Source organism: Penaeus monodon, chromosome 4 (genome assembly GCF_015228065.2).
Source record: "Penaeus monodon isolate SGIC_2016 chromosome 4, NSTDA_Pmon_1, whole genome shotgun sequence".
Lineage (NCBI taxonomy): Eukaryota > Metazoa > Arthropoda > Malacostraca > Decapoda > Penaeidae > Penaeus > Penaeus monodon.
This window is the reverse complement of record NC_051389.1, coordinates 43,689,310-43,703,260: the sequence shown is the minus strand read 5'-3', so window position 1 is coordinate 43,703,260 and position 13,951 is coordinate 43,689,310.

Below are 13,951 nucleotides of genomic sequence, written 5' to 3'. Positions count from 1 at the left end.
GTCTGCCCCATTTGTAAAATATTAAGGTGTAGGGATCTTAGAATACGTATTTGTTATCTATAATTGTCTGGAAAACAATAAATCCTGGTAACTGGGATTGCATTTTTTCCAACAAATGAAAATAATTGTTTATGTAAGACCAATGGTTCATGATATATAAAAATTTAGAGAAAGTCTATATCTATCCATTTTTAATCCTCAGAATACTATTGAAGATCTAAGATTTTAGTGATTTATGATAAAATATTAACTTCACTTTTAGGACCTTGTAGATTTAAATAAAATTTGATCGTGTTGATGGAATAAGTAGAAGAAATGTGACACTGTATAGATTGTATAAATAATTTTTATACTATTTCTGTACACCTTATATCTGTTTTAATTTGGTGACTGTATGTAAGAGATGTACCTTAATATCTCTGTTTTAAATCTGGTGAATGTGATTTTTTAATTGTAGAGAGAGAGGACCAAAAAGTATATTCACACCACTCAGATCACAACAATGCTGGAGAATCGAAGAACAAGTTGCGGAACAGATGTTCCGCTGCAAGATTTTTGTAAGTCTAAGACCTGTTTTGTGTAGTTTCCTTACATGTGGGAATAGTAACACAATTCTGCAATACTTTGTACTTGGAAATGTAAAATTCATTACTTGTTTAAGAAAAATATTTTGGCAGATTATACCGAGGTCTTTCAAAGATGGAACATATCCTCATTATGTCCATTGTATTTTCTAGATGATTCTAGGATCCACAGGATCTCCGCCAATACCGATAGATACCATTCAAGACCAGATCAGACACCCTGAAATAGGCTGTGGAACATACTATATAATTAAAGCAAGGCGAAGGGACACTTCAGGGAAAGGTTGCTTCATCTGATAGTAAGTGTAGTGAGGTTTTATTTTTACTGTTACATCCATAAATAATTGTCAAATTGCAAAGTTTGAATGTTGGAAGAGTTTTTTTGCGTTACACTGTAAATACGTGCATTTATGAAAAAATTGATTGTTTTAATAGGGAGTCCTAGTACAGAATGTTACACAGTATATGAAGATATAAAAAAACAAAGTTATTCATATGCTAATTCAATTTCTTTCCTCTATATTATTTTATTCTTACAAAGTTCCTAATCTCGCCCGAGGTGGTCTCAGTGATCGTGAAGTACAGGAACTTCAAGACAAGTGATCAAACTGAAGTCATTTGCTCTCACACAAGAGGGGACAGATTTGCCCCACTTCCACTGTGCTGAAAGCCAACAAACAGACTGCAGAGGTAATTTTTTTTTCCTTGTTTATCGGTTGTGATTACTTAAAGAGGAATTTGTAATCTCATAAGAAATTATAAATTCTAGGATCCAAATTTGAAAATGTCCATCTGCTTTGACTTTATTAATTGAAGTTGTATTTTTGTATCTGTTTAAAATGTACTGGAGCTTCTAAAACTTCTCTTTTTAGGAAAACTATGTAATATGACAAATTTATATTACTTTTTTTCTGTTCCTAATTTAAGCAATGTCATTTACAACTGATAGGGAATGATAATTCCAAGAAGGTTACTTGCTGTATCAAGACCGGACATAATATTTGAATTTTCTTTTATTTTTAGGTGGCCTGTCCCATCTGAAGTCCAGGTATAAACCGAAAGAGCATGGTCCCCTCAGAAACAATGATGAAACTTCCCAAACTAACTACGTCTCTTGAAGGCGGATGCTGCTACCATTCTCCAGTGATTTTTTTTTTTTTATTCCCCCATACTTTAATAGCCTTATAAATAAAATACATCCGTTTACAAGAACATATTATGTTAACAAATCAATTTGTTTGGGCTTTTTGTATAACCTAAGATTAGCACTATCTTTATGACAATAAATTAAGTTATACTTTGCTTCTGTGAACACAGGTCCTCCCGTGCTATGTTTGGCTGCACGTTGTGAGGATAGGAACCCGTTATAATGAAGTACAACGCAGTTAGTGGCAGCGAAGAAGAAGAAAAGACACTAAACTCCTTGCTACGAATGACCATCCAGCAGAAGCTAGCTCTTACTCAGAGCCTGGAAGATATGGGAATTTGACCAGAGAAAGGTGGGGTCTCCTTCGTTAGTCCTCTGATTTTGTATTTAGTCATTGATGATTTGCTGGACCTAATTATTAAGAGGGTTTCCAGGTTTGTGTATTGTTCATGTATTGTAATGCAGTCAGTGGTAAATACTTTAAGTTGCAATAAAATTGTGTCTTGATTACTACTTTCAGTAAACTTTTTTTTTTTTATAATGAAAGATGATAGGAAATAGTTTCTAAATAAAGTTTATGTGAGTAATCAACTGAAATGGAATAAGTAAAAATGTCCAGGTTTTTATAGAGCTACTGCCTTCTTGTGAGATTCTCATTCTCCCCAGATTACCGGCTAAGCCTTTGTTTGAATACTAGTATTTCTTTCTCAGGTTCAACATGCGAAAGCATCCTGGGCGCAGGGGTAGAGCTTCAGTTCCAGATTTAACAACCAGCCACATGTTCGCCATCACAACACCATTACAACGCAGGATAATTTTTAAAAGTGGTAAATGATGTTATTTAAATGTATTTATGTGAGCAAAGCCAAGAGATGAGATGTTGGTTGAAAGGTATTACGTGTTTTGTTGAAATAGGATGATTCATCAATAAAACCAGAACATCTTGTATCTTATTTTTTTGAAAACTTGTGTTCTCTTCCTGTTATGGCTTCAAAACTTGTTTAGCTGGTGTCCATGAAGACCTCAGAAACTGGAGTTATCTACAAAGGACTTTTTACACTTGTAAAAATGTGCGAGATTCTTGAGGATGGCTTGATACTTTGAGGAACTTTTTCCCTGGGGTAAATGATACAAAAAAATCAGATACAGTTGGCAAGTATCTGCAGTGAGGGGAAGCTTGGTGTGGCTGTCATCTCTTCTGCTTTATAACCCTGGAATTATAGGGCATGAGAAAGGAATTATGTAATGGATCATCAGCTTTGGGAAATGTTGGATTGTACTTGTTAAAAGTGTGCCCTTTTTTAGTCGTACGCCTGTTTTCTTGTTTTTTGAAGCAAAAGTAGTTGACAAAAAAATGTTTTAAATGAAATTGCTTTAATTTTAGGATTATATATATATATTTGACTTATTTTTAATTCTTTTTTACTATTGACTCTAAATTGTAAGGAATTTTTGTAATTAATGAATATGTTCTTTTATGAATTTTCAAAGTACATAAGAATATCAGTGCAGGTCATATCGTCCATCAGAACAGAGGCATGTCCACGATGAGAACTGTGTTCTTTACCATAGTAATCTCAGAAGCTTTAAAACTTAGAATAATTATATGATTCCTTCCCAATCTAGATACCAGTTAATAACTCAACGTCCAAAAAAAATTTAATTTGCACTTACAAATACCTGATAAAATCATAAGATTTTAGATTTTTTAATTCTATTTACTGCTTACAAATTCAGGTATTTTCAAAGAAATATTGTATAAAGCTTATGCATATTATCTTAAGTTTGGTAATGATTCCATTTTTATAATTGAAATTTGTTACGTCAGTGATATTACTTTAGTTGGAGTTATTCCCCAAGTACTGGCCATAGGGTTGTATTAAGAGATCATGCCTTGTTGCCTACTCATTATTTGGAGACAGTTCTGTTCAGAGCCTGTACAGATAAGCAAGACAGTCTACAATTTTACACGTTTTTTCTTTCATTATTTGCCCTGTATTGATTTTTAGAGTTGCTAGAGAGCAATTAATTTTGTATGGCTGGAATGTTATTGTCGTATTTCTTTTTCTTTTCTCTCCACTTTTTTATTATGTTGATGGTAATCTGTTTGCCTGGTGGAAAGGTTGCTATATGGATATTGAGTCGCCTCTGAAATCTACATAAAATATATCATTTTTATTTGTGGAAGTGAAAAATGTACTACTAAAGAGCTTTTCTTTTTTGCAGTTGACCACCAAACACATATTTGTAACATGAGGCTAAGGATTACGGGGCAGAGCACCATTGACATATATGATCTTGGACCAGAATCAGTAGTTGGCTCATCTTTTTTAAAATGTAGACCATGATCTGTATTGCAATTGTACTAAAGACAAGCTGATTCGACTTAAAGTAATATTTTTTACAGTCCTTACTTCCATGAATCTCTTGATATATTTATTTGTATTACCAGAATTTTGTATGACAGATGTCAAAGTTTTGATTTTATGATAGTGTCCCTGGCAGGATAAAAAGTCGAAACCGCTCAAGAAATGTACTTATGTTTTTTTTTTAAACAAAGATTTTTTGGGCAAGGTCTTACTGATAGGTAGCTCAGGCCTGTTCAATGTATGACTTCTGATTTTTTTCTGTTTTTCATGTAATACTGATAGTAAACAAATTGGACATATGAATCAATCAGTCTGCCTCATTTTCTTGGACACAGAAGTAAGAATTATTTTGCAGATAGGGTTGTTTGGTAGTTCACGTAATCCTTGCATTTGCCTTGTGCAAGTTGTTTTTTAGTCTGCTATTGTCATAGGATTCTCTAAAAGAAGTATTTTTTTAGATTTTTATTAATTTACCATTTTTTGTAAGGGTTTCATGATGGCAAAAAGGTGCCCACTACTGTCCTTTCTTAAATGAAGAAGCATTTCTTTTCTATTAATTTCAAGCAAAAAGATTTGTTGAAATTGAAATAAATTTTGAAATCATTGGTGCATTTAGTTAGGGAGTGAGTTTCTAGAGACAGACGAGATCAATTGATATTGAGTTAATATGATCTAGATTTCAAACATTGAGGGTGCTACTCAGTAAATTTCTTTCACATAGCTTATCCAGATGATTAATGGTCTTACTGTGGATGATAATTTTTCAGCTTATTTTCAACATGGACAATTTTTTTTCTTTATTATCAAAATTTGCAAGAGCTATGCTCTATATTTATTTATTTTTTTTTCTATTTACATCTGTAATACTGTGCTCTGAGAAGGGGTTCATATCTCAGTCGTGTTACTTGTTCACATTTTCGTTCTTGTAATAACCAATAAATTTTTTTTCTTTATCTGTTATGCTTGTGGTATATTTCTCTAACCTCCATGGTAGTTTAGCATTCTTAATAGGACATTAAGATTTTTTTGTTTGTGTGTCTCTTTGTTACAAATATTTTTTGGTAGGTTTGTGAAGATCATATATGTTAATATGATACATAATAGCCAATATTTGGCTGATGAAGTTATTGTAATAATCATTAAGAGTTTTATGTGTGATTATTGATAGTAATTTTTTTAAATGTGGTCAAAGGCACCATTTTCAAAGCAGCTTAACCAGGGCCAAGAACAGCAACTCAGTTATTGATCACAACTTGCTGAGACCATATTCTTTGTAGCAACACATAAAAATGAATACAGGTGAGCACTGTAGTTGCTTGATAAAGTTTTTCGTGTGGAGAGAACCTTGCCCTTCAGATTTAACCTTTTCACTTCACTTCAACAATAGGAATATGCTTCTATCTTGGCTGATCCTGTAGCTATTCGGTATTTATACAATAAAAGATCAATTTACGTTGTTCTCATAGCATGAAAAGTGGAAATGAAAGATAATTGTACATGACTGTAGTAGCGCAAGAATTTAGCTGTTTTTGGGTTACTATAACTTTGGTTGTAAATTTTTTATTTTATTTTTTTCTGTATTGGGAAATGTTGCTGTTCATCTCTGCATTAAAATAACATTACTTTTTAAATTATTCTGGTTGTATTTTACTATCACTTTACCTCAACTTCATTGATAAGTGTAGAATATCTTACATAATTCCAAGTTTAACAAGAGCTGTTGTCATGGTTATCTCGAAATTATTGGCCAGAAATATTTCAAAGTGTATCTGTAACTTTGTTTGTTCTGGAATTTTTGTGACATAGTATAGAATACCAGGTTTTTGACAGCGTTGTGATCTGATTGTGCTTGTGGGTCATCACTGGCCCAGGTCTTTTTTTCAGTCACTTTTGCTTTATCGTGTACTTGGTAAAAGCAGATTTTACTATTGTTACTATTTATGGAGCACATCAAGCACAGCCTATGTACCCTTCTGTATTCCCAAGTTTGCTTCAGTAGTTGAATATTTAGGTGTGTGCCTACTATGTGGGGGGCCAGTGTTGCACGAAAGAGCTTTGCTTAAAGAAATAGGTCCAATTGAGCAGTCCCTTGTCCTCACCATAGAGTTTTAGGGCAGTTTTAAGTGCTAAAGGATTAATTCATGGTGGGCAATCAGTGTTTTCTTTATAATGTCCCCCACATTGTCACAGTTGCAAAACCTGCTGGAATTGGTGTCTTTGACATGTATATGCTCCTTTTATGCACAGTTAGCCATTAGGTTTTTGTTTTTCTTTTCACTCAGAACCAAGACACGGTTAGCATAGATTCACAATACCGTCAGATGAAGTTTCAGACGTAATCGTAGTCCTTGAATCACAGTGATATATAATTCATTAGTGAAGGAAAGATTACTTATTGCTGCCAGGAAAGATATTGAGAATGAATATCCCCATAAGTAATAATTCAAGATTAAAGACTCAAATTATAAGACATAGAAAAGACTAATTATATAAATTGTTTTTAAAGTCCAAGTTGCTTTAGGTAGGAGCTGTGTAGATGTCACTAAATGTAGATTGAGCCTACTTTTAATATGTTAACATACAGTTCACATAATCAATGAAAAACCGCTCTTTCTAGGGATATAAGATTTTGATCTCCAAAATAATAGCGAGAGATTACTGATCTCTATAACTGACCGCAGAGAAAGTCTTTTAATTTCTTGTGAGTATCGCCTGTTGGTATATTTACGTATTGTCTACCATATGATGAGTGGGTTCAGCTAACTTATTTTTTAATCTAATTTATTAGCTTTTAAGACTATTCAAGTACTCTACATTTAGATGCATTTGGTGTAGCTATGCTTTGTACAATATGTTAGAGAGATTTTTCCATGAAATTTAATGTATATGATTTACCACGGGTTTTAGATAGAGAAGGATGTTTAATTGAAGTGGTACATATTGGCACTGGGGTCACATTATGAAACACTGTGAACCCATTGTGGATTCATGTTATTAAAGCTAGGAAATTTCCATCCATATTTTGTGAGTGCATATTTCCTGAAAAGAAAATGGACAGATGTTTTATGATAGTAAATATTTTTACACTGGCAGATGATCCCAAGAGAGTGTGCCTTATCCTTCAAACGCACCTCAATTTTTTTTGTGTCAGTGGGTTTTGTGAAAGCTACTATTTTGCATGAGACAGAATTAGAATGGCACTTGCTGGTTTACATACATGTAAAGTGACATTTTCATGTAGAAACCATTCCCACAGTTGACTGCATTCACAGATTCACTTTTTTATATAGTTTGGCCACGAATATAAACAAATTAAAATAACACAAACCAAAGAACTCTAACGGTTCGTCACTAATTTCAAGCAGTGACATGGTCATGATCTTCATCAAATTTTAATGTAATTCAGTGCAAAAGTGTTATGTAATTTGATAAAAGAATATGTTTTTAACTTAATCTGCGACAATGAAATAACCTTCCCTGTTATTTTTATTTTGTTTTTCCTGTACAATATATGTCCATCTTTGGCTCATAATTTTTAATGAACTTTATATCAAAGTCATTTTAGTATCGCCTGGCACAGTTACTTTGGGTAACGATTAATACATTTGTGTTGTGATTTACAGCAGTGGTTTTTGTAAAGTTTTGACAATCAGTCTGGGCAGATGGTGGAAACATGGCGGGAAAATTATCAATCTTTTGTAATGTTGCCATTGGTGAAGGTTTTTCAGTGTAATCATGAGAAAAATTGTCAGTGGGGAAATACATAATACTTTATAATGTGTTCCAGTCAGCACCAGATTATTGCTTGTAAATTATCAGAAAAATCCAACACCAATTAGTCCATTTATACTTGTACATCTCTTTGTAAGCTCTGCCCCGTGACTTCACACATGCAGTTACGGGGAAGGTATCTGCAGCACCCACAGTATTTTTACTTTTGTAATCTACTTCTTTCACTGAGGACTGAAGAACTTATTTGTACATAGGATCCTGTTTACGATAAAATTTAAAAATGAAGAAAGCTCTTTTGTCCCTGTTGAAATATAATATGGTTGGAAATTCTAATTGTCTTGATATTGTAAGTTAAATAGTGGTTTTCATTTTACATACTATGGCCTCCCTCCTTTAAGATCAAACTATGGAATGCATGTCCTCGCCTTTTCCTTCATCTGCAGTATGAGTTTTTAAGTTCTGTCTTCGCATCCAGTTTTCAAGACTGAGTTTCCCAAGTCTTTGTTTCCTCTAGTGAGGGACAGATCCGAAGAAAAGGAAAGTATGTATTTTAGAACAATTGATCCAATGAAACGGCCCTTTTCATCGCCAATGAGAGCCGCTTATTGACCTTTGGTAATGGCGAAATTTTGAAAACAATCTTACACTTAATCTGAATTATACTTACGTAAAATGAATGGGTGGGGGGGGGGGATAAGGTCTTTAATTAATCATATCCCTGTTTGTCCAGCGCCATTACCATAATAATGTTTAAGATTATCGAAAGAAATAATTGAAATGCTCTCATTCCATAAATATTATTCTACATACCCATTGTATTGTGGACATGACTTCACAATAAATTATAGAAATGTTTAAAATACTTTAATTTGTAGCTTTTACTTTGATGATTTCATGAGAATATGATCAATGTGTTAAAGATTAAGCACCTAAGAACAGTACAAGATTTGGTCTGATGAGAGATTCCGAGGTAAGATCTACTTCAACACGAAGAATTCCCATAATGATACACCATTTTTTGAGTGAGTTCTGTTGTCGGAATATATCATTTAACACTTGTAGTGGTCAACTGAGAAAGAAGCATGGGCAAGATAAAGGGATATTTAAATAATATTTTTCTGGACACATATTTTAAACATTTACATGTCATGATTGTTATAGTAATACATATTTTACAAATATATATGAAGATGATGAATGACCAGAAATGCTAATTGCAAATACAGAAAATAGTTTTTTGTTTCACTTAATCTATATAGTATCTATCTACTCTGCAATTATCTAATTATTTCCTGTCCTTTTACACCTATCTATCTGCGTCGATCTACCTGCTACGGTGTGTGTGTGTGTGTGTGTGTGTGTGAGTGTTTGTGTGTGTGTGTGTTGTGTGTGTGTGGTGTGTGTGTGTGTGTGTGTGTGTGGTGTGTGTGTGTGTGTGTGGTGTGTGTGTGTGTGTGTTGTGGTGTGTGTGTTTGTGCGCGCGTGTGTGCGCGCGTGCGCGTGCGTGTGTGTGGTGTGTGTGTGCGTGTGGTTTCATTTTAATCTATCTAGTGTTCTATCTACTCAAATTATCTAATTTATTTACCTGTCTGTCCTATACCCTATCTGCGTCTATCTACTGCCTACTTGTGTTTGTATGTGCGTGGGAGTGTGCGTGTTTGCGTGTGCGTGTGCGTGTAAAATTCATAGTCGAACAATTTGGCAAGTATATCAAAATAAAAGGGAAGTAGAGCAAGAACACACGAATTTGCCTAAGGCCTTTTCACATTATTGGCTTCATCAGGGCCATTTGCAGCAATAATGGGGAAAAAGGCTTCGTCCATATTTCGTCTGTTTCTGTACTTCCCCTTCTTGTTCTACTTGCGTATGTATGTGTTGTGTGTGATAACCGATGCAACTCACACGGCGATCTCTATTCTCCTGCTTCCAAGCCCGCTACTAACAACCCCCCTTCGTCTCCCATCAGTTTACTCGATGAGGAGATCGTTAAGTAAATTCTGTTACCTAACGTTCTTATACTATCTGGTCCCTTGGGCGTGCCCATCATGCATGCACACCTCGCGCGCAGATTTTTACGTAATGGCGACCATCATTCCCCTGTCTTCTCTTGATCTGTTAGCTCACTCAGGCTTATAGAGCTTTCAGATCTTTTATTGGAGTTCATCCATCTGAATGCAAAGACGAATGGTAACGTTTGTTTCACCGAAAGAAATCACGGTGCATTAAGTAGTTTATTACAATGTCCATACTTGCGGGAAACATGTGGTCGGCTCATAAACTTCCATATCCTAAGATTCTACAGTTTTGACGTATAATGACTGCGTGGCAAAGACTGTTTAAAGATCCGTTGTTCCTGAAAATAAAAAATATATATGTATAGTGGCCGTAATAAGAAAAAAATTAACATTACAACAATAACCAGATGGCTGTTCACAAAAATTTATATAATCTTAAGGTAATGAACACATCAGTTAACACTGCCCAACAATATTGTTCAGGAAACATTTGAGATCCCCCCTCCTCCATAAATTAAAGAGTACAAATGGGAAAAACATAATCAGTACAAAGAACACACAGTGCATGAATTCCCAAGTAGTTTTAACGTAAAGCTTTAATGCGTTGTTTTACAGCATCGCTACACAAGACACTTTAGCCGAGTTCAGCAGCCAATCAGTAATGGTTTGTTTGTGAGTCCTTATTTTTCCGATGTATAAAGCTGTTGTCCTTCTGTTTCCCAGACAGAAATGTGGAAAACACAAATCATTATAGACCGTTTATTGATAAAACACGTTTCACTGTTTATGGAATAATGATATATGAGTATCCAATTAATTTTTACTAATGCTGTTATGAAAGAAATGAGAAAGGAGACGATTATGTCGATGGCAATGATAATATTCACAAAAATGAAAGTGATAACAGACTGATATAAAATTCTAATATTTGGTGATGAAAAAAATAAGCTATTGTTTATACTGATAACAATATAGTAAGAATAATACTGATATAATGATCATGATGGTGATGATTATGGTAATAATAATAATAAAAAATGATAATAATATATAATAATAATAATAATGGTAATAATAATAATATATTAATAATAATAGTGAATATAATAATGATAATAGTAATAAAATAATTTATTAATAGTATTAACTAATTATAATATATAATAATAATATAAATAATAGTAAAAAAAAAAAAATAATAATAATGGATACTACCCCTCTGCTAATACTACTTACGACTGCTTCTAATAATATAATAATAACTTTATAAAAATGATATTAATTATGACTGATATCTAAATAATGAGATGATAAATAGTGATGATGATGATTGAGATGATATTGATGATGATGATGATGAGATGATGATGATGATGATGATATGATGATGATGAGGATCATGATGATGATGAGATGAATGATGATGATAGTAATAATATAATAATAACAACAGCACAACAACACAAACACAATAATATACTTATAATGATAATAAAATATAAATATATAATAATAATAATAATAATATTAACAGTAAGTAATAATAAATAAATAAATAATAATAATAAGGATAATCATAATAGTAATAAAACAAATAATGATAATTCTAATGATAATGAAATGATAATGATAATGATAATGGATAATGAATAATGATAATATAATAATATAATTATAATGATGATAATAATAATAATAAATAGTAGTTATGATAATGCTACTCTACTGCGTTGCTAATTAGATATGATGTGATTATCTCGTTCGTTTTTATTATTATTATTCTTATTATTATTATTATTCTTGAACTATTATTATTATATTATTATTATTATTATTTATTTTTATTATTATCATTATTGTTTTATTATTAATTTCATATTTATCATTATTATTATTATTCCTAGTATATTATAATTATTATTATTATTATTAATTATTATTTCATTATTATTATTATTATTATATATTATTATTGTTATTCTTATTGTTGTCGTTATTATTATTATTATTATTATCAATAATAGTAAGAATAATATACTATATAATAATAATATAATTAATAATAATAATAAGATGAATAATAATAATAATATAATAAATTATAATATCATTTATTATTATTATTTTATTATTATTATTATTAGTATTATTATTATTATTATTATTATTATTATCTTATTATTATTATTATTATTATTATCATCATTATTATTATTATTATTATTATTATTATTGTTATTATTATTATCATAATTATTATTATTATTATTTATTATTATTATTATTATTAATTATTATTATTATTATTATTATTATTATTATTATTTATTATTATTATTATTATTATTATTATCCTTATTGTTTAATATTATTATATTATTATTATTATTATATTATTATTAATCTCTTATTATTATATTATTATATTTATTATTAGTATTAGTATTATTATTATCATTATTATTATTATTATCATTTATTATTATTATTATTATTATTATTATTATTATGATTCTTATTATTTTATTATTTCATCATTATTTATAATCATTATTATTATTATTATTATATTAATCACATTACTATTAATTATTATTTCTATTATGTGGTTATCATATTATTATTATTATTATTATTTATTATTATTATGATTGTTTATTATTTTATTATCATTATATATTATTATTATTATTATTATTATATTTATCTTATTATCATCATCATTAATTTTTTGATAATTATGATGATGAGATGATGATGATGATATGATGATGATGATGATGATGATGATGGGATGATATGGTGATGGTGATGTGATTGGTGATGGTGATGGTGATGGTGATGGCGAGTGGTGGATGGTGATGGTTGCATGGTTGATGGGTGAGGGTGATTATGGTGATGATGATGATGATGATGAGTATAATAAATAATGATAACAATATTAATAGTCCAATAATGATATATATGATAATAGTAATAATAATAATAATAATAAAATAACAATAGTAATAATAATATCATATAAATATTATTATTATCCTTATTATTATTACTATTATTCTTGTTGTTTTGTTTAGTTGTTGTTGTTATTACTACTACTACTACTACTACTACTAACTACTACTACTACTATTATTGTTATCATTATTATCATCGTATTTCATATTAACTGTTATTAATCGTTATCGTTATCATTATTTCATTATCGGTATTATCATAATTCAACATCATTATCACTATTATTTTTTATCATTATGACTATGATGAAAATAATGGATGAAGATAGTGATGGTAACAACAACTACTACTACTAACTGATTATATGGTTTATTGCTATGATGGAAATTAGGATGATATTATTCCAATGGAGAGATTATAAAGCAAATAATGACATAACGAGTGGAGATCATGATAATGTTTACTACGTCTATTCCTATCAGTGATATGGTGAAAATTCTGACTAATAATTGTAAGGTGATAATCAAAATAACTGGCAATAGATGCAGCCATGGTGGTTTAGAGAGACACAGTAAAAGAAGCTTCTTCTGAACTTTTCCTGACGGCGCAGGAATCCGGTGGTTTCAGTGGGCGACGTAGAGAGCATGTGGGCGAGGTATGTACCGCGTCCTGTAGCTTTTCCTTCCCCTTGGACTCCTGAGGCAACCCCACGGCGGCTTCTATTACGGATGACGTCCTTTCCCCTTGCGTCTCTGAGGGCGTTGGGTCGTTCTGTGGTCCCAAAGGATCTGTGCCATTGGAAGGGTCCGAGAAAATAATGAATTACCGACATTAATCTCTTTTCTGCTGTGCTTAAGACTGCTCGCCGAACAGTTTTTTGTATAAGCTGCCTGCTACTCTGGGCTTTTTCTTGGCCCGAAAATGCTGTTTATAGATCTTGAAGTGGTGGCTAAGTGCTTAACACTTCAAAGGAGTCTCTGCCGTTTCCTGACGAGAAAGACGTCCTCCCTACCCATTCCTAGGTCTAAGTCGGCCCCTTGGCAGTTTAGAAGCACTAGGTTGATAGCCAGACACCAAAAGCAGGAAGGCCAGAGCAACAGTGCAGCGTCCAGCCATTGTATGACGTGCTGAACTGCCACCTCCATA